Genomic DNA, 27,604 nt, shown 5'->3' on the forward strand with positions numbered 1-27,604 from the left:
TGTACCAATTTTAATTTTAACCACAGTAAATATAAGATAAAAAACCTATGAATTTTTGAAAATATGTGTCAAGATCATAGATATTACTTTATTTCGGTGTTAGAGGACCGATTTCTATAAAAAAAAGAGGTTGTCTGTAAAGCCGGTTTACGGACGATGATTTTACGTGATAACGTCGTCAGAAAGCAGGTTGTGTTCTTTTGTTTAAAATGAGTCAATTAAAGCGTTTACTTATTTCAAACAATCATAATTTACAAGAAAAAGCTAAAAAAAATACCTTTTTATTTTCTCATTACCTATATTAATTTTTTTTATGGTAAAAGCTTACAAAAAAAAATTCTGCAATTTAAAAGCCAAGTATTTCTTCTTAAAAATAAAACCATTTTTAAATTTTTACAATGCGCAAAAAAGTATAAAAATAATTTATTGAAAACAATCATTTTCATCAAAGAAAGCAAAAAAACACAAATTTTTATCTTCTCACGTCATTAATTCCATTTTTTTCCCTAACAACCTATAAAAAATTTAACACCATCTGAAAGCTTATTGTCTTAGCTTAAAATATATATATCGATCAGGTCTATGAGACATCTACAAAAAGAGCTAGAATTGTTTGAACTCGTGAACTCGTTTTGAACCATGTCACCTTTCATATGACGTATCAATCTCATTTCAAAGAGGCCTACAAGAGAAGTTAAAATTTTTTACAATCAACCATGTCGAATTTCCAGACTGAGATTACGGTACTTTCCACACTGGTGGCTGTTCGGGGGGCAACAGATATCCACTGGTGTTTTGAGGTTTTTCACAAGTTTCTTGATTTAACATTGTAGTTAGCTTGTAGTCAGTCTACCGTTATGCGTGATATACCAAATGAAAGGTAATTGTATCAGGATGCTCATAAAAGTTTAATAAAATTTCTATCTGCTATTGGTCAAAAGTTATAACCTGTTGAATTCTAAAATTTTATTTTACCGTTATCTCAAAATTGTGTTTACGAAAATGAATGAAACTTCGCACACATTTAGTCGTGGCCATGGTCTATCATTACTCCATATTTTTTATTCTTGTATCTATTAAAGAAAAATAGATAAAAATAAAAAACCATGAAAATTGGTTAAAAACGATAAAAAAACGTGTTTTTTAAAAACTTGTTTCTTCTGTAATTCAGTCAATACTTACTAAACGATTCTAATTTTTTGCACAAAACCTACATGTCCTATAAGTTTGAGATTTTTTGAACGCTCCAAAAAAAAGCTTAAAATCATAAAACTACCCAAAAATACCCCTTACAAACAAGATGTTTTTCAAAAATTCATATTTCGAAACGCAGAGTGTTGGAAAAAAATCCGTATCAGACGCCTAATTTTTTTTTCTCTCATCTTTCACTTGGCACCTTTAGAATTGTCAAAAAAAAAAAATTTCCCTACCCAAAATCATCATTTTGTCATAGCCCCAACAAACAAAACGTTCTAGCTTAGTTTCAAAATTTTTTAAAATTTTTTCTTAAATGCAGTTATTCTTAAATTAGTCTCATCTATCTATAGCAGAAAAAAACAACTTTCTACAACTTTGCGTTTAGATTTAATCCCAAATTTTATCTTTCCGTTTTACCCCTGTTTACCCCATTAAATGACGGAATTTTTAAAAATCCTTCATTTTGATTAAGCTTTAGGTTATTATCTTTCAAATAAGCTATTGAAGATTTTTGTATCTCTAATAGTTTATTTTTAATTTTGAATTAAAATTTTTACCGCACTGCAAAAGTGTGAAAGTGGAACGGGAGAGAATGGCGTCACTTTTTTGTGGTGGCTGCCTTGGTTCATCGATTTATAAGACGTTATCACGTCAAAAAATGCACGTTTAAGGATGTACGAAATGGTAATTCTTTTGAAAAGAGTTTGTATTACAGCAATAATTGTATAGGAATTTTATTAATAATACCAAAAAGACAAAGAAGAATGTCAGTAAAACTAAACTATGTAATCTTATTTATATCCTAAAACGACCGTTCCCGGAATGATGTATAATAAAAGTATATTATTAAGTAGGTATATTTATTTATAAAAATTGGTGTGCAATGGTAAATCTATTACATATTAAAAAAAAAAACTGTTTGCAGCACCATTTTAGGCGATTACTGAATTTAAATTACCTATATTTTTTTTTGTCAAGATCACAAGATCACAAGCACAAAACGTGAAAAGTTAAAAAAAAAATCGTATTTTTACTTTAATATTTCTTGCAGTGTATCTGATACTTCCGATGCTATGAAATCACTTCCCCTAAATAAATGTAAAGGGGTTTTTGTTTACTCCCCATCTGCAGCAATGCTTAAAAAAAATTTCACGTACAAAAGTTAAACTAAACATAATTTTAACAATATAATATACATATTCCGCTTATCATTTTGTTATGTTTAGTGATCCTACATTCTGCATAGTATTCTTGTTTACTTGTGTGGCGTTATTCAGTATCCAATGTTATTCAATTATTTTTTATTGCAATTAAAATGCGATATATCTTTGCCAAAAAAAAAAAACAAGTATACGCCCGAGTAACCGAAATTTAATTTTTCATCTTAGAACTCATTATTTGAACTGCAAATAGAAATGTTATAATTTTTGTGATGAAAAAAAGATACTGACCGTAATGCAAATACTCAGAGAGTATACTATAATACTAAAGGGCATTACCTTAAACTATAGACCTATACAAATCGGGCTGAATATATTTCCTAAACAATTCTTTCTCAACTCTTTTATCTTCAAAATATAAACCTAATTCTACATAAAATTTAAAAATAGAAAACTATTCAGATCAGACGTAAGTACAGAACAAAATAAGAGATAAAATAAAAAAAAAATTCCCAAATAAAACCCGGTTGTTGGTTTGTATCCAAAAATTCATTGAATTCCTGTTCAGCCTATCAATTTGAGAAAAAAAAAATAAATTAAATAGAAACACCAATTTATTTTTAAATCTGTTAGTGCTTCAACTTATAAGAGTCACTCAATTTAGAACTACGATGAAGTTTCTATCTAATTGAAAATATTTATTTATGATCAACCCCGTGGTATTTTGAAATCCTCATCACACCTTGAAAGTTCATGTTTGTTTAAGGGAAAATGTTCTTCTATTAATTCATTAAGTGATGATGCGTTGAGATTTTATAATAAGAATGTTATGACACTAAAAAAAACTCAAAACTTAATATGTCTTTCATTTGAATTCATTCCATTAATCCAAGGAAACTTGGAGCACACAAATTGAAACAGAGGTAATAAATCCAATTAGGGTGTTTTTTCCACCTTTCAATGTTCTACACAGAAAATAAAAATATAAAAAGACCCCTCTAAATTGGAACACTGTAAATACAAAAAAAGTTTCTACTCAGAGGTGGACTAGACATGAAGTAAAGGCAATAGCAGAGCTTTAAAGATTAGCAGATTCATGAAGGGATCACCTTGTCTTTTCGATTTCAATTCAAGTCCAGCCCTGCTTTTAGCAACATGTTGCTTAAACTAACTAGAGCATAGAATTGATTTAAATTAATTTAATCGAAGTGGATGAGATTGTTGGGGTGGCAAATAAATCATTTCCTGTTTTAAATCAATTAGCAATCATTTTGAAAAGATCGATGAACTCCCCACAATACGTCGTTATATTTTATAAATATGGCAACTTTTCTATTTTCCTTGCAACATTAAAAGAACTACAGTGACTTTACCTTTTACATCAATCCACCTCATGAATGTCTCCATAAATAAAAAATAAAACCATCAAACTGCAAGAAACTGACTTGTTTTATGTCGGTGTGTGTTTGTGTGTGATTTTGCACCGGTTGGACACGCAATTTAACCAAAAATGGTAAAAGTTACTTGGGCTATGCGAATAATACTCGTAAAAATGCATCTGAAGGAAATGATTTTTTTTTGTCTTTTGTATAAATTCCAATTTAAACAACTTGTTTCCTTAGAATGGCGCAAGATAACTTTGTGATGTTTTTTTTTTTTTTTTTTTCAGTATTTTTTATGATCCATTTAAATGAAGTGAAGTTTATTTTTTATGAACAACTTTATTACACCCACTGCACATACTAAAATGGGAGTGGTTGTTCGGTTGAGGTGTTGCAAAAGAGAATTTTGAGTTATTTGTTCTTGCAGGCGTTGTCGTCGTTAGAGTCGAAGTCGGAGTTCTTTGATTATTTGATACAATTGTGTTAATAGTTTTTTATTTATTTGTTTTGATTTTGAAGGTTAAAATAAATTTTATTTACAAGCATTGTTTGAGGTAATTTTTAAAAATTCTTAAAATATTAAACGAATTAACCTAAATAAAATCAATAAAGATAAATGACCAAAATGCAGAGCAATAAAAGAGGACATAACCGTACAATGCCTATTTCACTTCAAGGATCAATTGATTTTATTGAATTATTTTTTATGACACAACTTCTACCATCAATATTAGAAAGAAGAAATTTAAAATAGGGAATTTCATTTCAATTTTCTTTGACCAAAATACTTCAATCTTACTCTAGAATACGATTTTACCTCAGGGTTTTTGTTTTAAGAATCTTTAAACGTTATTACTCTCGGTTTGAAAATATCTTAAAAAAAAAATAAAATTGTATGGTCAAATTTAAGTTTAACTAATTTTGTGTTAAAAATTAAATTAAAATTATTTGAGAAAAAAGTTAAGATGTATTTTTGAAGTTTAAAACTATTCATTTTTACTGTATATAATTTATCAGATCTATAATTTATATGATTCATTTTAATGAATTTTCATAAAAAAACACCAAAAATCGTAGAAAAATGTTGAGTGAATTTCTGTTTTTAATTTCTGTTTTTTGAAAGCTAATTCAAGAAAATTTATAAAAGTGTTCATTGGGGAAAAAATTAAGAAAATAAAAAGCTAGTTCTAGTACCACCCTCAATAATATAGGAAGAGTATAAGAAAGATTTATCATAAATGGGTAAAATTTTAACTTTACCCTTATTTTATATCAGTTTTATTTAGTACCAAAACTAATGGTAGCTGCTATAGTCAGAGGACAAAAGTTATTATTTTTTGTTTAAAAACGGCTATAACGATTTTGAATAAAATATTTTTTGAACTGTTACTAACGGTACCTGTCATAGAACGTTATTTTTTTATTTCTGAATTTTTCATAAACGATTAAGATGATTTTAACGAAAACTTTTTTACACATTTTACACACAGTTTTCGATTAAATGAAGGTTTTTGTAAAATTTCATAAATCTCACTCTAAGCTAGTATTTTGCTTCCCCTGTCCATGATTGATTTTAACTTTTTAAAAATTTTTTATTTATACATTGGGAAACATTTATTTATCAAATTTCAACTTTCGTTTTAGAACAATACCCTGAAAATATTTTTGAGGGTCTGATTTTGGTTTATTTATTTTTAAAACTTGCTTTGTTATTACAGTTTTGAAAAAAAAAAAACAATAACATTTTATCATATTATTTTAAATAGTAGCTTTAAGAGCCAATAAAATAAATAAATACCATTTTTTTCATGGACCCACAAAAATGCTTAGGTACTTTTCTGAATCAACTCGTACAAAAAATTATAAAATTTCAACTCATAATTCCATTTTCTTTTCATTGTACACATTCAACCACTCGTCTGAGAATGCAAAATATTCAAAAGTATTTTGTACCCGTCACGGTCAAATAACTATATCGGTTCTGCACATAAATAATAATCACATAGTAGTCACAAGTACAAATAGCTTAAAAAACACATACTTTTAACTTTATACCGGCTTTTCTTTGAAAAATACTTCGAAACAATAGCGCTATTGGGTGTTGTCTACATTTTCAATGTGGTGCATGACTAACTTTCTATCACATAATTTTCTTGTCTTGTCAATTCAATTTCAGACCATATATTTTTGGGCTCTTAGTCACGTGGGTATTGTTCGATTTTTATGCAATTTATGTTTGTTTACCGTTAAGCTAAGAGTTAAAAGACAAACAATGGGCTAGCTGAAATTAATACTTGTTTGACAATTTATTTACTTTATCAGAAAATTGAATACAGACTTTGTCTACAAAAATTTTATTTTCATTTTTAGTCACACCAACTTCTGTAAATGGAAAACGCCACCAGTAGGTATAATCTCTTGTAAACGCCTTCCTGATCTTTCCTTTATAAAACCTAGCCCACATTCTAAATATTGACAAGAACATACTCTGGTAAAAAAAAATCCTAAACAACTTCAAACGAACCAAAGAAAACTTAAACCATGTCCCGTCTCCTTAAGTACCTCCACAAGTACCATGGAAAAATCAACCTCCCATTTATGTAGAGCTTCCAGACTAGACTTCCTGCCACCACAATCGGCACCGGTATACACCGAGACTAAAACTAACTGCAACGCACCTGTTTTGTTTTATCAGAAATGACACAGAAATTACTTTCAAATCAAAAGAAATGTGTAACGAATGGATGCCATACTCATTAATATGACACATCTGGGAAATGCCATCTTCTCCCGTTTTTTACTTCTGTCATTTTTCCATCATAAAGACTATGAGAACGGTGGTTATCTAATCCTCAACTAATGAGTTGGTATGCATTACAACCGACCGACTTGACGTCATTTTGTACGTACTCGATGGATGCACATGGAACCATCCTTCCTTTCTTAAGTTGCGACTTGCAAGTTGCATCAAAACCAACAAGTTCTATGTCAATCTTCTGCTGTTGCTGCGTCTCTTCTTGGAGAGATCACGCTTACGTTTTGTTTATGCTTTCTGCCGTTATAATTATTGCTATTGCAATCTTCTTTCCAATACCAAAACTTCAGAGTCGGAGACTGTTGCCGTAAATAGTCAAGACTGTTATTATACCCAACCTAAGCTAAGTTGTGCCTCCTCTCAATATCTAGCTGTCAATCGGTTACAACAACAACTAATACGACCATCTAATTGTGGCCTAGTGTACTGGCGTACAATGCACACATGCACACATTATATCTTTTTAGTTCAATGAACGACCGATAGAAGAGTTGTTTGTAGGTTTGTTTGTTTTGTTTTTATTTTCATCAAGAAGTAGTGTTATGTTTATGGGCAATGTTTTTTTGCTGACAAAATAGAAAAAAAACATAGAATAACATAAAATTGTCACTGTTTTTTAGTTTGGTCTCTTATGAGAGAGTAAAAGTGTTCAGGTGATTACAGAAGTACCCAGTTAACTGCTTTCAATAGTTTATAATATTAAATATGAGACACATTTTTGAATGTAATAAAATTTGATTTTGAAAATCGTTTTTCAATCGTCGTTGGTATACCAAATTTATATTAGATTCGCAAATCTGTACAAAAATTTGGGACACCACATTTTTTAGTACATTATGGGCTTACACAATTTTTTGCACAATATCGTTTGATATTTCCAAATATTGATCAGTAGAAATTTGTATGTGCCAAATTGTATGGTAGATTTACGGAAGGAAATAATACTTTTAAGGAAAAGAAATTGATGTCCAAAATTAGAGTCGACAATTTGCTCAGAATTCTTTAAAAAGACTAAAAATTTTTTCAATAGTTTATAATAAAAAATAAACAACAATTTTTTCTTTTTTAAAATTTGGTGTACTAAATTTTTTTTAGATTCGTAGTTCTGTGCAAAATTTTGGAACACAATATTTTTGAAAATATTTTTTGTGGGCTTACAAAACTTTTAGCACAACTTTTAGCTTAACATCATGCGAATCTATACGAAGCATTGATATTTCAAAATGTTGATCAGTAGAAATTTGTACCAAATTTGATCTTTGATTTATTCTGGGAAATAAGGATCTACAAACTAGGAGAACTTGAATTTCAAAATAAGGAATAACAGAAGTTCGTACAGAAACTTTGTATCAAAAAATCATGAGAAAGAAATTGAGGTCGAAAATTTCACAAGTTAAAAAATTAAGGTCGAATATTATAGTTCTAAGACTTATGGTGAAAAATTTGTTCAGTATTCTTTAGAATGACTACAATTTTGAAATTCTGAATACATAAATGTTTTGTTCCAAATTTACAGGAAGAAAAAAATTTAAAAATTCCAAGGCATATTATGTCCTTAATTTCATTGAAGAAAAGAAATTTGTACAGAAAGTTGGTGTTTCAAAATTTGAAAAAGAGTTCCAAGACTTAAGGTCACAAATCTTTTTAAAAGCAGAAAAATCTAAAAATTCTGAGGAAAACGGATATATTACATAAATCTGTTTTTTTTTTTTTTAAATTGAGTACAAATTTTAACAATATGTACCAAATATCTTAATTAAATTTAACCGACGCATTTAAGTAGGTTCCACTTTTTTTTTTTTAAAGAGTTCTACATTTGTGCCCATTTTGGCTTCATAGAGAAGTGAATGCGTATAACCATCATCCTCGTAGTCGTCATCATCGTTGTGTTTCTTTATTCAAAAGGAAACTCTTGAAAGATCCACTTAAACCCTAAAGGGTTGCAGAATAAGCCTTATAGCAATGTTCCACGAGTGGGAATGAGAGTATATTGTACCTTTCAGTGCTGGGCTAAAGGTACGTACAGAGTACAGTGCATTATTTTCATTATTGTGGCGCGAACATATATTGTCTTGTCTATAGAGATATTTTTTTTTTATATTTAAAAGAAGAATATGTATGGGCAGTGATAAACGCTAATTGGAAAAGAGAGGAAGAAACAACTCTCAAAACTCATTGAACTACCGCAAAGTGTGCGGTGGTTTTCTTGGGTGGTGTATATTTTCTTGATGCACTGAAAAAAATACCATTACATAATATTTAAAAACGATTTCGATAATTTTTAAGTAAGGTGAGTACAACTTATCCTTGCGATCTTTGGTTTATCTAAAATTTAAACGATTCATTGAAAATAAACTCAAAAGAATTTGATTTTGCTTATAATTCATTTACAGCTGGAACAATGTATAGTTTTGTTTAATCTCAAAAGTTGAATCGCTTAGAACAGAAAAACTGTTTGATGAATAAATCTGTAACTTTACAAATTTGTTTCAGGTATCTGAAGCTTCAATAATTAAGTCTCATTTCAATCTTATCACCCATAGTTTTAAAAAAGAGGTAAATTTACTAAAAAAAAAAACGTAAAAAGGCCGTTTTGATAGCTTTTCTAATAAATTTAAATGTAAGAATACATTTTTTCTTTAGTAAAGAAACTTGATTTCTTTATAGAAAATTAAATGAATTTTTAAATGTATCCTTGCATTTTCTATATAAAGTGATCCGTTAATGTGGTATTGATAGTCAAAGTCAAGAGTATGTTTTTGGTTTAATAACTGATATTGCAACCTAAAAACACCCGCAGAAACTTGAATAAATAACCTTTTTAAAAATAAAAAAAATTTCTCACTTTCTTAGGAGCAAAATAAAAACGCAAAAAATTTTGGAAAATTTTGGTTTTTAGATAGTTCTAATGTTTTGTCATGATACGATCATTTTTAACTGAAATACAGTATATCGAGAATCACTAAAAAAATCAAAAAAATTTTTTGTTCCTTTAATTTTTTGGGCAAGTGTATAAACTAAAAGGGACAATTTTATTTAATATTACATCATCAGCTACAAGTTCTTAGACATAATTTTCCATGACTTCTTACTAGGTTATAATGAAAACTTCTATTTGCTTTTTTTCATGAAATTTAGCTATAGCCCAGGAAAAATAGATTTTTTTAAAGGAACAAATATGTAACAGGCTGATTTTTGGTACACAGCTTGGTGTTAGGGTGGTTTACAATCTGTGAAAAGTCCTGAATGGTTACAACATTTTTTATTTTCAAAACGGTAGGTTTTAGAAAAAAATTATTTTCTACAAAATTGTAGCTGGAGCTTTCCATTGTAACGTATATGAAATTTTGGCATGTTTTTTTGTGTTTGAAATAGATTTTAAGTGCCGTAACAGTTTTTAGATCGATTTGAACACTTAGAAATAATTTTATATTATCGCTTCTATGTAATGAAGCGTCCACAAGTCGCAATTTAACAAATATAGCTACCATAAATTAGATACATTTGTGGCGTAACGTATGCGACATTAAGTCCACCACGTTTAAGCGTTTATTTTTACTTAAAACTTGATGATAAATTTGGCTAGGTGAATATCGATTTAAGAGTTAAGTTCGCAAACACTTGTTAACTCTTGATAAAGAGTTTTCTGCTTCTAAAGAAGTTTTTCATTGCAATAAATCCCATCTATTACTCTTTTTCCTAATTATAAAAAATTACCATTTTTCATGGAATGCTCCAGCTGAGGTTTTTTTTTACAAAAAATTGTCATATAAAGTTTTCTTTCAAATTACATGGGATAGTTTGAAATGTTGTAATGTCTAAACGGTAAATGATAGAAAAAAATCTTAATGTGACAATTTTTTGAAAAATAGCCTCAGCTACAATTTTGTAGAACATAAATTTTGTCTAAAAGCTACCATTTTTAAAATATAAAAGGGAACAAAACCCATTTAAAGGAACTAGTGAACAGAGGAAACTTGAGGGCTTTTCACAGATTGTAAACCACCCTGGCGCCCGCCTTCTTGGAAAAGTGGTTGGTACCGTTTTTATTAAGGTAATACGTTTTTCACGTTTTTCTCATTTCAACCATAAAAAACCTAGTTTTAACTTTTAATTATCTGTAAAATGAGCCCTTCATCGGTATTGTAATTTGATTTACTAATTTGCCTGCTAGCCCAGTTTGTGAAAAATAAAAAACTTGTGCTATTAACAAAACAAAAAGAAGTTACGTTGCAAAAATGCGCATCATTTTTTCCATTTACCGCAAATTATCATAAATTGTATCATAAACAAAACACCAATTGATATAACAGTTCAACAGATTCCAAATGCAAATTATGTAGTTCAAAGTTTGGTTTTGAAATTATTTAAACATTTTACCATAACTGTGACATAAAAACCACGAAAGAAAATAAATTCCTATTTAATCTTACATCTTTTCAAAAGAATTAATCACGACACTTCAACCTGTCATAGCTGTTTTAGTTTATCTGATACTGTCCTAATACACAAAAGTGCGTAAAAGGTTAACCTTTTACATAAAATTAATATAAAAATTTATATGACATAGCTGACAAACAATTCACCAGAAGCGGTAACCTTAACACGAGCACCATCTCAAAACATAGTTCTTATAAGTGTTTTCTACAATAATAATGTAACGGCAACAACCGTTTTAAGTTGGCACCATTTGCCACTAGGTCTTCTTTTCATCACAAAAGATTTATCTTTTCATGACCAAAACTTATATTGAAATTCATCTAAATTTAAAAATCAATCCCTTTTGTTTAAGATACAATTTATTAAATTAATGAAATGACGCTCATTAAATTATGACTTAATTATCAAATTAATTTAATATATTTTGTTGACCCGTTGGAAGTTGTAAAAGTTCAGAACCAGTTTGACAAAAATTTAACATAATTTTCCCATAAACAATCTATTTTTAACGAATACCATTGTTCACACATTTTTCTGGGTGTACACTTTAGTGTGTAGCCTCCCCTTAGTCAGCCTCAGCTTCAAGCACAACATTTACAAACGAGCCCACCTAGAGCCAAGAGAATTTTTACTCGGGTACCCTACTCGTGTACACTGACGACAACATTGACGCTGCGCTGTTCCCAGTAGTTGCTGGTTGTGCTGTACACTCCAATCGACCACCGACATTTCTAAAGCTAAACGCTTGAATCTAGTATACTTTTCTATAGCTTGCTGACTCTCTAGCCTTTTAGTCGCGTAGAATAGTCAGCGTCGCACACAATTTTATTCTTGGAACAGACGGAGAACCTATCGGGCGTGCGTGCACCTTACACAAAGTCTCTATACTCTTTTTAGATTCCGATCTCTCTAGCTGCCGCGACTCGGCTGTTGCACCATAGAATTTTGTCCATGTTTCCCAGTTGCACATTGAATCCGAATCGAAGTCATGTGGTGATGGTGAACACGAAAATTACTCTGTGCGAAGAAGAATCAATTTTCATTTACTCACGGGCGTGATATGAAAGCCTCTTGCTAGACTAAAACCTTCCATTTCGTTACTGTCGGTGCTAAACGCGATGTGTGATGTTTTTTTTTTCTATTTTGTTTAAACAATTAAAAAGTCTATAGGTAGAGATTCAAAATTATATTTGTTTATCTCATCTAACGGAGCAAAGAAAAAAAAAAATTATTAAAAATAGAATTTTGAGCAATTATTTGCACATAGCTCGTGTGCGGTACTTGATTGTGTCGGCAACATTTTGGCCTTTAATCGGTTTTTCTTTTTTTTTCTTTTAAATTTTATTTTTTTTTTTCTATTTTTAATCACGAAAAATTAAAAGTGAAAATCCAAAATAATCACATGCGATTTATTAAAATACATGAATTTTTATTAAAAAAAAAAACAACATGAATGTTGCTGCATCATTGTTGCAATGGTTCAATGAGTGATCTCTTTGGAAGGATTCAGCATCACACGCAAAAAATAAAAAAAAGTTAATGTACTTGAAATCATAATTAAAATTCAGTAAAAAAAAAAAACAAAGTGAGTGTCAAGATAAGGAGAATTATTTCCAAAATTAGCAACTTAAATGTACTGCAATTAATTTGGAGAAACATGTTGCAGAAAAAAAAAATCAAAATTTATTATGCAATTTGTGATCCAAATTGAATTTAAAAAAATTTTATATTACTTGTGTTATTGATCCAAATTGATAAATTCTTGTTTTGTTGTAAAAAAAATCAACAAAAAAAAAAAATTGTAGTTATTTTGACCTGAAAACAAGTTTAATGTTATTCGTAATTTTTATTGTGCTTGATAAAAAAAAAATAAAACAAATCAAAAGAATGTGACATAGAAGTTTGAAGGTTTTGGTTTATTCTCTTGTCATACGACAATTTTGTGCAAAGTTATGAATTTTTTTTTTGTTATTTAAATTTTTTTCTGATTTCGCGATTCTTGTGTTTTTTTTTGAATTTTCTAAATGCGTTTTCTTCATTCTGGCAATGAAAATAGACAAAGTTTTCAATTTTAAGTTGTTTTTTTTCTTCTTTTTTTTTGATGAAAATTATATTTTTGAAATGGAATTTTCTCATGTCATCATTTATATTTTTGATTTGAGGAAGACATTTTTTGTTTTTAAATTCGTTTGAAGGTGTTGAAAGAAATTTAATTTTCAATCTTTGACGATTATGAAAATTATCTATCCTACCTACTTTGGAATGTTGTTGTGTCTGCTGTTAAGTTATAAATTATATTCTTAAAAAAAAAGAGTAAATAAGAGAAAAACATACAATTGTTGACAAAAGAATAATTATATATTTAAACTGACCCAAATTTTGAAAAGCAAGTAAATTAAATGAGCAAAAGTTAGACAGTGTTATTCCAAAACTCAAAGTTTTTTGTTTAATACTTCTTGTTCTTGATACTTTTTTTTTAAAGATATAGAATATTTTTATTTTCCAAATATGTGTATCTGTTAATCATGAGACAAAAATTTTTTTGATTAAAACAGGATCCTGTTACAAGAAGATGTATTATCAAAAATATTTTTCTTTTACCATTTTCAAAATTTTTGTTAAGAATCTTTATCTTATTAAATGTTGTTGAAAATTTTCGTTTCGATCGAAAAATGTCAAACCTGTTTATTTGCATAATTTTGAAAAGTAGAATTACGGATTTGAAAAGTTTAAAAAAACAAAAATAGTAACGAACCGTTCCCATATTTGAATGCCTTCACCAGTTTTAAGGTACTTACTGAGCGGCAATCCTGAGCGGCTGTTTGTAAAACCCTACAAAAATAATATGAATTCAATTAGTTTTCGACTCTAATGGAGTTCACTGAGTGAACGAAATTCACTTTAGTATGGTGGCATTCGTCCTCATATATTGTAGAATTAAACTCCATTCTTTAAAAATATATTATTTATCCATACGCAGCGAGGACGTCTTCGATGTTGACGTTTTAGATGGTGGTATGAACTTTCGAAAATATGCATACAATTTATTCAAAATCTTCTACTGCAGTGCACTGACAAAAAATTTTATATTTACTTTAAGTTTCACAAAGTCAGACAACCGCCCGATAAAGTCGTCCGATGTCAGCCGATAATCGGTTTTAGTGTACGCGAACGTTTAGTCTGACTATGGTGGCAGGGATTCTGTATGTACACGAGAAGTTTTCAAGTGCTCTAGATGTCTGGATACATCTTTTTCTAAATAGTTATTAAAGGTGTCACTCTATAGACAATAGTTCAGCTTCTAGATCACTGGTTAGGGTTAGTGCTGGTACTGGTTAGTGCCTCAAATTCCGTAATTCTGGTACAACGAAAACTAGGTTTGAGTTGACCAGAAAGAAATCCGGTTATGATGGGGTTCTTATTGGAAAGATTGGCTTCGGTGGGAAATTGATAAACAAAGAATGCTGATCACTGTTGTCGTTCAGTATCCGCAGTTGATGCCTGGATTTGAAGTCAACATTGTATATAAATTTAGATTTAGAATTTTGTTGCACTCTAGAGGGCGTACAGTAAGCCATTCATGTAAAGTAGGTAATAAAATGCCTTATCTGTGTTTTTCGTTTTGAAAACAAAGAAAAAACACTATTTATCAGGTGATTGATAGAAAAACGCAAGGCGCTATGTTTGAAGTGAAAAGACGTTCACCGGTAAACTGACATTATGATAAATTGGAAACTGAAAGACTTATACATATGTATATACAATATCTACTAACTGTTTGACAAATTGATTGCGCCAGATAGATAGCTTGACACTCTGTTTTTCCTCTCTGTATGAAAGTATAATGTTTATTTTAATGTCTGTTCTCTTAGACCAAATATCATACGCAATTGAGATTAAACCCCTTTTCAATACTGTATCTAAATTTTGCTGAAGTCACAAATTTTTCAGATCTTTTATACACTCCTTTTCATCAGAATAGGTACACAACTTTTCAAATGTTCCTTAATCGTTTTTCCCCAATAGTGGTACGTGACCTAACAAGGTTTTATTGTTTTATGATAGTTTAAGATGTTGGGAAATGCAACAGTTAAAATTATTTCAAAATGGACCATAACTTTCGCATTTTTTTTCTTGTAAAGTATTTTTTGAGGAAAAATCAACTAATTTTTTTCTTCATCAGAATAGGTACACCCTTGTTATCTTGAATGGTTTCGTGGATTTCGAGCAAATTTACCATTTAAACAAATAACTGGACTTTAATAAGTGTAATTTAATAATCATACTACCATTTTGAAAAACATGGGTGGATTAAAATCGCTAAATTTTGGTGAAAACACCTTAAGAAAAAAAAACAAACAATGAAGGATCCACCAGTACTGGTATGATTAAAAAAAATTACGAATTGTGAATATGCTCTATCCAGACTTCAGATACAAACATTTTGGGGTTAAAAAAAAATGAATGGTTGTAAAAAAAAATACAAAAAAAAAACACTTTAAGACGAGTAAATTTTTACATGTGCTACCAGTTTTGGTGGTTTAAAGACAAGAATAAAAGTGAAAAACAGTTGTTATTTGTAATTTTAGGACAGTAAATAAAATGGGCATTAGTCCCAATCTTCTAAAATGGCTGAATTTTGAAAAGACACCATTACTACACCAAGAACAGAATTGTATGCATTTAAGGTTTTTGAAATCCTTTACCACATGAAAAGTTGAGTGGTATTTCTTGTTATTTTTGAGTTGGTGAGTTAAACTATCAGTTTAACATTCTGCGAAAGGAGAAACCATTTTGAGACCAACTTCATTGTTAAAAAAGGAGTGTTAAGGCATGGAAGAAAGTAGTCTTCTACGATAATACAAATAATGAATTTCAAACGTGAAGAATGGTCACAATTATTTGTAAATGCATATTCAAGAAACTTTTCCTTAATTCTCTAGTATTTGTGAACCAGTATTCTGAATTTTTTAACAGGACCACGGCTCCTACCACAAAAAATGCTCTGTAAAATATTGGGAGGAAGTGCAAATTCAGAAAGTACTTGAGTATCTACCATAGAAAACAACCCTGAACCTTGTTGAAAATATTTGAAAATGGCTAGCCCGTACTGATAAAATTTGTGATATTCGATTTTAAGACAAAAATATTTCCTAACCCACCATTTAACAATTTAGGGAAGAGATTCAGATAGATTGCATAAAAAGATTTAACAATGCAATTCCTGGACAGTTTTGTTATTTTTTTATGAATAAAAACGCCACTATACAAAAAATAAAATATGTAAAATACATTTTTAAGAAGAACTAGGTTTAATTTCATTTCATGGACCACTTTCACATCATTCTCTATGTGTACCTATTCTGATGAAACAAAAAAATTATTCAGTTTTTAGATGTACCCTTCAAGCAAACAGGTCCGACCTCGGTCCGAATCCGCTCCGCCTGAGGCGGAGCTGAGTCCGACTTCGGATCAGAATCTGGTCCGAAGGCGGCTCAAATTAGTATGGAAATTATAATCACCGCGAAGTCGATTGCATATGTATTGGTGTGGTGAAAATCTCCATTTCGAGAAAACGGAGCCGAAGGCGGACCTGAGCCGGAGCAGCGAAAACCTACCAGAAAGAGGAATAAGAAAGGGATGACATTTCGCATTTGCGACCAAAAAAAGAACAAGATTTATTTTTTTTTTCACTGAAACTGTTTTATTTTTTATTTTATTTTGGCAAACGAAATTTTCACAATAAGTACAATATAAAATACAATACATTTTTTTGTATTTTATTTCATTTGATGCTGCTGCTGTTGTTGGTGTTTTTTTAGATACCCAATCGCATGTTTCACCTTCTAGATTTTTCTTCATCATTAGAGATTACATCTACAACACAAGAAGAAACAACATTTTAACCCAAACACTTTGAGCGATATAAAAAACATACCTTTTTTGTTTTCCATATTGTTTATAATTTAATAAAATTGTTTATAATTAATAAACTAACATTATACAAACAACGACACGAGACACGACGCGACCAAACACTTCAACAAAAAATAACAAAATGACGCTTTGGCTCTTGTTGGCCTTGTCTTTCTTTTCCTTTTGTCATTTTTCACCACGATTCTCGTTCGACTTTGTGTTCATACACAAAAAGTTGCAAGTGTGTGAGTGCAAGCCCGATTTTCGCGGTCTGAGGTCGGAGTTTCTTTGTTGAACTCAGTTTTCTTGCTTGAAGGGTAAAATGCTTTGCCACAGAGAAACAAGAAAAATAACCACACGTTCTGAATAATTTTTTTTGCTGATTCTGCTAACATCTTAAACAATGACTTGACATCAAAAAATTATTATTTTTCCTACACTGTGAGGAAAAAACGAATACTGAACATTTGAAAAGTTGTGTACCTATTCTGATGAAAAGGAGTGTATATAACTACTCAATTTGTTAAATAAAATTCAAGTTCTAACAAATTAAAAATAATTCAGAAGAATCCTACAAATTTTTTTTTTTTCATTTTGAGAATTATTTTTGTTCCAATCTATTTTCCTAGCTCATGATAATATTTTTCTTTGCAGATTCCTAGAATTATCTTTTATAATCTCATCTCATTTCAATCGAAAATCACTTAATTCCAAGCAAAAACAAAAATCTTCAACCGCATCGTCATACTTCAGTAAATTGGTAACCAATTTTCATGTTATTCTTCCAAAGAAAACCAACTAAAAAAATAAAAAAAAACTTTGTGCTCACGTAGTTTAAGGAATATCCTATTCCAATAACAATAAATAGTTACCTTGGACATATTGAGAATACCAATTGTCCGTAGATCGGACCAATAACATACCTGATATAACAACTCTTCCATTATTATAGACTCGATGGATATCCCCTATCCTTAACGATTTGCATAGTTAGTTCCTTTTGAGCTTTAAAGGTGCCTTGAAGCGGCAGCGGCTATTTCCGATTACCCTTTGAAGGTATATAGTCGGCAAATTGCTGTATAAAAAGAGCCCATGTAGAGTCCATTGATTCCTAAGTTGACTGAAGATCCTAAGTGAAATAAATAACTCTAGAATGGAGCAGCAACTTAATCACTAGGTCTGCCAGTTACACCATGTTACCTGTTACCTTCTATTACATTATGAGCCAACAACATATAGACAAAAGGATGTTTATTTTTTTTCTTCTTATCGGATTCAACAAGATATACGTAAGATCCTTGCATAAGATTCGTTGGCAACAATTTAGATTTTAGATTCTTTTTCCTGAGAAAATCACCTTCAAGGGATTGATGCAAAGGGCGGACGAACTACTAAGTATATGTATGTAAGTGTCCTGAATGTGCAATTATATTGTTGCAAGTATCCTTTGTTTTTTTTTTTACTTGTTTTCGAGTAATTGCGATTGAATGAGATGAGAATATGAACTTGTTTCTGGGCGGGATAATTGCAAGGATTCGCACTCGAAATTGAAAGGGCAATGCCAGATAATTGTTTGAGACCAAATCATAATAATAATAAAGTGGGAAGGCACATGGCAATTTAATTATAAATTAGTTTGAGATTTAAATTGATTAGAAATTATAAATACACACATCGAATGTGAACAATAATTTTGAATTCTGTTTTTTTTTAAGGGCGAAAAGAATTTTTACATATTAAAAAGGCTCACATACAAATATTTATTATATCTAAATCCCCATAACCCTTAGAATCACTTGAGGAGTATTAAAACATAAACTGCATATATTAAATTATTGGATTTGGGTTCGAATTGGGGTCCAAAAGTTGCGAGTTCCTACAACATGAAAACAAAAATTCAGATTTCTCGGAATACCAACCCTAGGAAATTTAAAACGCCAAAATCTTAAAATTTTAAAACCGTAATGGTGAAAACCAAAAAACTAAGTGCGTTTTTCCTTTGGACCCACGAACTTGAATACCCAATCAAATATACACGCCTTAGAGCATGCTCGTATTGGTACATTATAAAAGGAAATGAAAAATATTATAAATATTTTATGAATGGGTTGGCAGGTCAGAAAAAAAATTTCGAAGAACAAAATCTAAAAATCATCGAAATTCAAAAAACTGAAAATGAAGAAAAGTCATTATCCCCAAATTAAAAATCAGAAAACACGTAATCCCGTATATCCAAAATTACCGAATGTTAAAATTTGTCCAAATTTCATTTTGGTCTCCAAAAATTTTATGGCTATTTCAGAAAATAAAATTGTGAACTAAGTTGTATGTTATATTCCAATTACCAATTTTGTACAGACATTTTTTTCTTTGGTTTTTCGGTTTGGATACCCTGAATTTTCGCTATAGGGTTGTTTGGAAATACTAGTTGATAGTGGTTTCTACATACAAAACATTTTCATAATGGGGAACTAGATTTCGGATTTGTTTTTATTATATCTTGATTTCGAGTTTATAGTTTTTCAGTAGTCCAAAATGTGTTTTTTTTTGTGAATTTTTGAGAACTTTCATAATCCAGTCAAATAAGGGTTTAACCTCGGAATGAATGTTAGTAGAAATTTTTTTTGCTCAATATCTTCCTTTTGCCATTCTAAAACATATCTCAAAAGTCTAGAAAAATCTCATTTCCGCTTGTCGCGATTTCAAGGTCAAATCGCGAAATGGAGATTTTCAAAATTAGCAAAAATAGGCTATGGTATTATATACACATATGATACATGATTTCAAGGTATTTTTTAATGCTGATTCCAAAAAATCTAAAATCAAGTAAATCTGACGTCTCTGGAAAAAGTTATACCTGTTTTTCATCTGTCATCTCATATTATTATAACAGTTGCAAACTTACTGCCGAAAAACCCTTAAAAATTATTATAGATGAACCAAATTTTGCATGAAGATTTAAGAATCCATCATTATTAAAAATCAAAACAATCCATTACAAAAAATATATATACCTACGAAATAATGGTATTTTTTGATGAAGGGGCAAATTTTAGGATATGCACTAAAGAATATTCTTGTTCATCTTAGGAATAAGTGCTAATAGGCTATTTTTTTCATTTTAATCTTTGTTTGGATATTCTTTAACTACCCTCAAAAATCTAAAAAAAATCTCATGTCCGCAAGTCCTAATTTTCTTGGTTTGAAAATAAGGTGCAGATTTTAAAAAATTAATAAGAAAAGTTTAAATTTTTATATGTATACCAACATAAGCGACATGATTTAAAGGTATTTTTAACACTTATTCCAACAAAACTCACAAACAAGTCAACCTGACCATCCCTGAAAAGTAATGCACCTTATTCATGTTGATCTGACACAAATATCTGAAGTGTAGTTTTTCAATTTTTTAAAATCTGCACCTTATCTTCAAAGCAAGAAAATTAGGACTTGCGGACATGAGATTTTTTTAGATTTTTGAGGGTAGTTAAAGAATATCCAAACAAAGATTAAAATGAAAAAATTAGCCTATAAGAACTTATTCCTAAGATGAACAAGAATCTTCTTTAGTGCATATCCTAAAATTTGCCCCTCCATCAAAAAATACCATTATTTCGTAGGTATGTATATTTTTTGTAATGGATTGTTTTGATTTTTAATAATGATGGATTCTAAAATTTTCATGCAAAATTTGGTTCTTCTACCATAATTTTTAAGGGTTTTTCGGCAGTAAGTTTGCAACTGTTATAATAATATGAGTTGACAGATGAAAAACAGTTATAACTTTTTCCAGAGACGTCAGATTGTCTTGATTTTAGATTTTTTGGAATTAGCATTAAAAAATACCTTGAAATCATGTATCATATGTGTATATAATACCATAGCCTATTTTTGCTAATTTTGAAAATCTCCATTTCGCGATTTGACCTTGAAATCGCGACAAGCGGACATGAGATTTTTCTAGACTTTTGAGATATGTTATAGAATGGCAAAAGGAAGATATTGAGCAAAAAAAATTTCTACTAACATTTATTCCGAGATTTACCCCTTTTTTCTCCTTATTTGACTGTATTATCAGGTTTTGTGAACTTTTGTTTTTCTGGATTTTTTCATCATATGAGTTCAAAATTGTTTATCTAAATTCTAATTTCTAAATTTTTGGATTTTTTGAATCTTAGTAGGTAATATCATGGACTCTGGGCTGGGCTGGGCTGGGCTGGGCTGGGCTGGGCTGGGCTGGGCTGGGCTGTGGTCATTGATAATTTTGACTTTAAGAATTTCGGATTCAAGGGTAAATTATCTGATATTCAGTTTTTATTAAATTTTGCATTGCGTAATGTTTTTTTTTATTTCGACATTGGGTTTGGATGTTCTGGGCATCCTTAGTGAAAGAATTTGTGTTTTTTTCATTTTTTAAATTTCATGATTTTTAAATCATTTAAATTTAATGGTTTACGTTTCGATGTTTTTATAATATAGATATTATAGTCAGAATTGCTTTGTTTTAATTTCAGATTTTCTGAATGTATCTACAATTTTGAAGTTTTCTCAATTTTTGGGGTTTTAGGTTTTGAGTTTTGGATATTTCATAATTTCTAGTTTTTATTGTATTGACTATGGAATGATGATGATTTAGGAATATCTTTGTATTTTTAGTGGGATTTCTGGGGTTTTGTCTTTTGGGGACAAGTGTTGTGGATTCTCGATTTTGATTTTCTTGAAAGTTGGTATAGTCTGCAATTTTTGTTTGCTGTTTTTTTTTTTTATTGGGTTTTTGGATTTTTAATTTTAGAATGATTTCTAGTTTTTAATTTATTTTGGGTTTCATGTTTTTAAATCTTAATCTTACTGATTTTGGGATTTCGTCATTCCCGAAAATAATCCTCAAATTTGGTAGATTAAAGTTTTTTTTCTAAATCCTTTGGTTATGAGCCGTGTTTTATTTTCCTCATGATATATATCAGATCATTGTATTTATTTGCGTTACAATAACAAAGCGAAATCCTGCTTTTGTTGTAACACTTATAAAAAAATTGATCTAATCTGGATCAAGATGAAAATAAAACACGGCTATTATCAAGGAATTAAAAAAATTTAATCTTAGCCACATTTAACTTAAATTGCATATCGATTTTAAGTTTTTTTAAGTAATTATTTTTGTCGCATGGATATCATAACTTAAATGCATTATCACAGCATTCAAAAGTTATAAATTAGAAATTTCATAACAATGCAAGTTTATAAGAAGGAGTTAATATTTTTTCGCAAGGTCGATCAAGATTTTATCCCGCAAAATAAACATATTTGAACAAAAAATATTGCACTAAAATTACATATTGTTGCAAAGAATAATGCTTGGAACCCCAAACAAACACTTTCAATAAGAATGACTGCGAGAATCTGAAAAAAAACCATAGAACAATAGAAACCAATGAGGTGTAGAAATTACGCCGAGATTGAGTTATAGATGTAATTAGCTACTTTATAGTTGCCATAACAACAACTTTCCATTGCGCTATTACGACACTCCATTATAATTCAAAAACACCACTATACAGCTCTTATAGGTGCATAACCACGTAATTTTGCGGCAAACTCATATATGTATAAAGTTTGAACTCATTTGATTAAATATGTTAACCCTTTAAGGTGAAGTGTTAATTTCTGCACACATTGCGCACACTTAAAAAAGTGCAAATGCCCATAAAGTCGCACATGAGGCTGCGAGGTTGAGGCACGACGATCGAGTCGAGACCAACGACTTTATACGACAAAAGACATAACTAGATCAACGATCAACATCAAATGAAACTAAAAACCAACAACAACAAATAACCACAATTTGTGTCGTGAAAAATGAAATTGTTTTTGTTCTCATGTGGTTGGTGCTGGTTGGGTCTTGGATTGGAGATCTGGTTCTTTTGCATCGTGAACTAAAAATATCTTTTCTATAGATACACAATGCGACCAACTACGAGACCAATAATAGACAGATAGATGTGATTTTCCCATAAAATTGTTATTGTTTTTATATTTTCCCGCTCTCGGTGTGTGATCGATTGCATTTGCGATGCACTTGATCACTGAAATTAAAAAAAACACACACAGAAAATGATGATGACAATCTTAAAGCCGGTACGACACTCGGCAAGTTTCTTCGGTTTATAGTTTGTTTGATTTTTTCAGGGGGAGACTGGGGGTCTTTATTATATAGTCGGGGTATATCTTCTGTTGATCTTTATAGTGCTCCTTGCGTGTGGCTTGATATTATTATTCAATCGTAATGATCTTGCTTCTAATTTTGACATCTGGGGCTATTTTTATGCAATCCACTTGATCTTTAGTGTGTTTGTGCAGTGGTGTACAAGAAAATCGTGGGCACATTTTTATATATTCAAGGACTGACGTATGATGGCAATATATGGTAATTATTTGTGTAGATAAAATGCTTTGATTTAATTTTTGAATTTGGTTAATGAATTAGGAGAGAAACTAAGGCAAGAAGGCCTTAGAAATCGTGGGGTAATGCTATTTACACTTGAATGTAAAAAAAGAATTGCATAATTATTACATACTAAATCAACGTATGTTCAAGTAATAATAAGAGTAGTAGTCATTTGATATTGTGTAACTGTAACAAGAATGTCAGGGCGCTTAGGTTTCTAGATTAGGAGAAATCATAAATGAAACAGATTTAAAATTTTCACTAATATTGTTAATCCATCAGAAAACCCCAGAACCAGATTTTTATATGGGCACTTCTAGACTATTTAAGCCTGAGCTAGTGATGAGTTAACAAATCATCCGCATAAATCTTGTATCTTTTCAAATGGCACAGGTCGATTGCATTTCATAATACTATTAGTTAATCGTCCAATACCTATATTTGATCCATTAGATACTACGGCTGAAATGAGAAATTGAAATTTTGAAACAAATGGTTTTTTCTTAAAAACGGCTGTAACGATTTTGTAAAAAAAAATAATGTTATGTGGCAAATAGGGTCATACATATTTAAAATAAAATATTTTTAAAGACCGTTATTTACGGTATTTGCCATAGAACCGTTTTCTCGATATCTTTCTTTTCTCCTAAGCGACACGATTTCAATGAAAATTATTACATAAAAACGTTTTCGTAACTCTAATGTTAAATTTAAGAAAAATTTTCAAAAAATTATTATTTTGTGTTTTTTAAAAACAAAGTTCAATTTTTTTTTTTTGAAAAATCTTTGCTTTGTATGTGTCTCTTAATATTTCCTTTTTAATTGCATACCAAATTTTTATACATATATATAAAAAAAAACTAATTTGAGAAAAAAACAGCTCAAATGTTTTTTTTTTCTCAAAATTTTTTGCTACACATGAAATTAAATGTCATATTTATTTTTGAAGGTCAGAACCATTGTTTTCGTTTTTGTGATTTGAAACCAATTTTGATATAATTTTTTCGTTCTTGAATTTATAAAAAGTTTTAATATTACAAGCAACTTTTAACAATTTTACTATATTTTTAAAATTTTTTTAAAACAGTCAATTTTTATGAAAAACTATATGAAAGATGTCAAAATTATGCTTATTTAAAAAAAAATCCAAGAAATTGCATGATAAAAGGCCTCAAAATGTATTTCACTAATTTGGTATTTTTTGGGCTTTGATTTCAAAATTTTTTAATTTTTTCATAAATCCATGATCGAACACGTATTTGACATCATGTTAAATAAATTTTTTTGCTTCAAAAAGAAAAATCTTTTTAAACGCTTATTATGATCAATATTTTGAATGATCTTTATCAAAACTGCTAAAAAAAAAATAGACACCTTTTGTTGTAGATACAGGAAATTCTCCTTAAATTTGGATAAAAACATCGCACGCATACCTTGACTAAACGTTTAGTCACTGTCAGTTGAAAAAAAAAACGAAAATCTTGAAAGTTAAGAAACCTACTTAACAAATCTCTAAGCAAAAACTCCTATAAACCTTTGTCATTGAAAAAAACTCAAGTGAAGATATACAACCACATAAGAGTCTGCTCGCCAAACAATTCTTCGCCTTTCAAACCTCAACATAAAAACAATCCTTCCATTTTTTTCATCTTAAACACAACAATGAGACACAATGATGATATTCTATCCTACAGGACGTGGCTAAGTACCACAATGTCTCGCACGCAATCTTTTTGTTGGCATATTGCACCCATTATTATTATATGCGCTTCCAGTTCCACTCCACGTTTTCGGATTGATTGATTTATGAAAATACTCAAGAGAAGATGTAGACAAAGTATGCGCACCAAGATGTGCTGAAACAATTGCACAAACGAAACAAAAAAATTGTATACAAGTCGGAAAAAGTAGGGAATTCATACAAGCACCGCAAGGGCATTTTTGCCTCCTGCTGCAAACTGCAATGCCAATCAGTGATATCTCTTTTTCTTTAAACGATGAGAAGATTTTTGTCGGAGAAAATCTTCAAACGAAAAAAAAAATTTATGAATTCGTGCAGAAAAACTTAAGGTTTTTTGTTTGCGATATTGTTCCAATGTTGGGGAATGCTATGGGAGAGAATAATTTTACTCTCGAATACTTTAGAGGTATTTCAGATCTTAGTGGTACAGTAGAACATGATTAAATGCACCAAGCAGATTCTCATCAAGTTTTAAGGGATTTTTTTCACTAAAAAATTCTGTTCTTGGAGTTTGTTTAGAACTTCTGCACTGAAAATGTTCAGATGTTCTAAACAAACTCTGAATGATCCCAATAACATGTTTTGCTGAAAGAATTTATTTTTTTTATCAAACTAAAATTAACGACAAAAATTAATTTGTTTAAGTAACTAAAACATTTTTTTTTATTACAAAAATAATCTTACTTTTTTTTACTAAATCGCTAAATTTTTAAAAACCGTCTGGAATTATCAATAGGTACAGTTATTTAAATTTTCGTAACAGAAGATATATTTGGGTCTTACTGTGATTGTTTTTTATGTGTCTCTATGCCACAATTTTCATTCAGTAGTTTTATTTTTACATATTAAAGTTACAGTCACAGTCACAGTAAAACAACGACAACAAGAAAAAAAAACATGAAAAATGCCCGTGGGACTTCCAGTTTTCACTCAATTCCATAGCATAGTTTGTTTTCAAATATGTAATTGACTGCGTATACATTTTGTAACTAAATCTCCTGAGCCATAATTTTGTTGGCCTGCTTTTGAATCTGTGAATGAATATGTAACTTTATCTGGTTTAATAAACTTTATTGGATACATTTTTGTATGTGTTTGCCACTTTTGGAATGTCGCAGAAAGTAAATATTTGTTAATTTAAATGGCCACTGACTGTGAAGTTTGCTATTTTTCTCATCACTGATAAGATAAGATCTTAGGTGTTGCAGATGAGGTTATTCATAATAATAGCTGAATCTATAGCGATACAAATATTTAAACGAATTTTGTTTTTTGTGTAAAAGATTAAAATGAGTGTTTTCGTTTCCGAGTGCAAAATATAAAATTCGTAATAAATCACACAATCTTTCATATTTCATTACAAAAGTAAACATTTCGAGGTGGATAAAAATGAAACCTTGATATGTGAGGGGAAACGAAATCGTGAATAACTTAAAATTAATATTCAAGGAAATTCGTTAAATATAAACTTAGCACTAAAAAAGGACATTAATTTTGTAAACAAAAAATGACTTTAGGTCTCCGAAAGAAAAAAATGTCTAATAATACCTTTCGTTCAGTCAATCATGTCAAAAATTGGCCATGAAATCGTAATTACTTACAGAGGACAAAATTTTTTCATGAAAGGTGTTTAAGTATTTCTTGAATAATTTAGTTCAGTTTATGTACCTACTCCTTATTTTAAAAAACAATTCTTTGGAAAGATCGCAGAACGATAGAAGCGCCCATCTTGAAAATGAAATCGGTTCGGATAATAACTCATTCGTGGATCAATATCACAAAATGACCGGTACGAAATTCTTAGATAACAAAATTATCTATTGAATGAGCCATTAACCAGGTTGGTTTATTGAATCAACTTTGAAGTTATTGTGGATCAAAGTTGTTGCCCCCTCAACCGCTCAGGGTTTAAAAGATCTAAAAAAAATATTTTCTACTCCTGCACCTGACTCGTATGTATTTTCTCTAAAGACTATAGTATGCACAACGAGTCTAATTTCAGCTCCACTACAAAATTCTATCTAAAATTTATTATCCAAGAATTTCAGCCGAGATGAATCTAGCTTAAAATTAATTTTTTTGTTTCCAACTATAAGTTTTTTATCTTTCACAATTTAGCACATAGAAAACAAGTTTGTGATCTAAAATTTAGGATTTGTGAACTAGGTTCTATGGTTAAATTATTAAACTCATGCAATCTTATAGAAATTCGTGCAACGGAAATTGATATCTTAGGCTTCTAAGCAACAGATGGAGGATTGGGATCGACTCAGTGAATAGAGGGACGGATAACAAGTAAAATGACGCATTAAAGTTAGTGTTCGTTAAACATCGATAGTTTAAGATTTCGATAGTATCGATAGTTTTGGGAAAACCCTATCGATACTATCGATAGTATCGATAGTTTTACCAAATTTCCTAAAAAGCTTTAAAAAGGCTTTTTTGAATAATAAAAAAACGTTTAATAAATCAGAATATTGCAATTTAAAACTTATTTTAAGCAACTGG

The 27,604-nt window shown here is 29.9% G+C and overlaps 1 protein-coding gene and 1 long non-coding RNA gene across 5 annotated transcripts in view; one reads left to right on the forward strand and one right to left on the reverse strand.

Moving 5' to 3' along the window:
* LOC129908359 (uncharacterized) overlaps positions 1-27,604 on the forward strand; it is an 85,670-nt gene that overhangs the window by 44,038 nt on the left and 14,028 nt on the right. The window contains exon 1 of one of the 4 annotated variants that reach the window (XM_055984797.1): positions 11,660-12,579. The exons of the other annotated variants lie outside the window; for them this stretch is intronic. The gene's annotated coding sequence lies outside the window, so the exon portion shown is untranslated. Of the gene's footprint in view, positions 1-11,659; positions 12,580-27,604 lie in introns of those variants that run through there. 4 annotated transcript variants of the gene reach the window in all.
* On the reverse strand, positions 6,269-7,131 carry LOC129908360 (uncharacterized). Its single transcript, XR_008771271.1, has 2 exons — positions 6,493-7,131; positions 6,269-6,417 (listed from the first exon to the last, which is right to left on the reverse strand). It is a non-coding gene; the product is annotated as an uncharacterized LOC129908360 (long non-coding RNA).

The sequence above is a fragment of the Episyrphus balteatus genome, chromosome 2 (assembly GCF_945859705.1).
Source record: "Episyrphus balteatus chromosome 2, idEpiBalt1.1, whole genome shotgun sequence".
NCBI classification, from domain to species: domain Eukaryota; kingdom Metazoa; phylum Arthropoda; class Insecta; order Diptera; family Syrphidae; genus Episyrphus; species Episyrphus balteatus.